Genomic DNA, 928 nt, shown 5'->3' with positions numbered 1-928 from the left:
TGACTCTTGCACAACAGCTTAAGTTCCTCAAAATCAGCACTAGTAGGTGCAGCTGCACTTCCCTGTTGAGGATATGATTGCCTTGTAGCATACTGCTGTGGTTGCTGGAATCCAGGTGGGTTAAACTGTTTACTCATTCCTTGCTGATATGGTGGCTGAATAGCATTCTGATTATTCCCCCAGCTGAAATTTGGATGATTTCTGTTATTAGGATGATAGGTCGCTGGCACAGGCTGCTATTGTCGCTGATAATTATTCACATACTGAACAGATTCATTGACAAGAGAACACTGATCCGTAGCATGAGAACCTGCACAAAGCTCACAAACCATAGCTATTTGATTAACTCCATACGTAGCCAGAGAATCGACCTTCATTGATAGCGCTTGGAGCTGGGCTGCAATAGCGGTGGCTGCATCAACTTCCAAAATACCTGCTACCTTGCCTGACATCATCCTCTGAGTTGGGTTTTGATGCTCATTTGCAGCCATCGTCTCTATAAGATTATACGCCTCAGTATAGCTTTTAGCCCATAAGGCGCCTCCAGCTGCTGCATCAAGCATGGGCCGAGATTGGGCCCCTAAACCATTATAGAAACCAGTGATCACCATCCAATCCGGCATTCCATAATGTGGACATTTTCTCAACATTTCCTTGTAGCGTTCCCAAGCCTCGCACATAGATTCTGTAGGTTGCTGCGCAAACTGAGTAAGAGCACTCCTCATAGCAGCAGTCTTTGCCATTGGATAAAACTTCACCAGAAACTTTTGCGCAAGATCTTGCCATGTAGTGATGGACCCAGCTGGTTCAGAATGTAACCAGTCTTTAGCCTTATCCCTCAGTGAAAATGGGAAAAGCCTCAACTTGATAGCCTCATCAGTCACGCCATTATACTTAAAAGTGCTGCAGATCTCGACAAAATTCCTTA

The 928-nt window shown here is 44.9% G+C and overlaps 1 non-coding gene across 1 annotated transcript; it reads left to right on the top strand.

Moving 5' to 3' along the window:
• Positions 1-621: 621 nt before the first annotated feature.
• LOC141681834 (small nucleolar RNA R71) lies at positions 622-728 on the top strand. The gene has a single exon (XR_012559258.1). It is a non-coding gene; the product is annotated as a small nucleolar RNA R71 (small nucleolar RNA).
• Positions 729-928: the final 200 nt, after the last annotated feature.

The sequence above is a fragment of the Apium graveolens genome, chromosome 8 (genome assembly GCF_009905375.1).
Source record: "Apium graveolens cultivar Ventura chromosome 8, ASM990537v1, whole genome shotgun sequence".
Classification (NCBI taxonomy): Eukaryota; Viridiplantae; Streptophyta; class Magnoliopsida; order Apiales; family Apiaceae; genus Apium; species Apium graveolens.
This window is presented reverse-complemented; position numbering and strand designations above follow the sequence as displayed.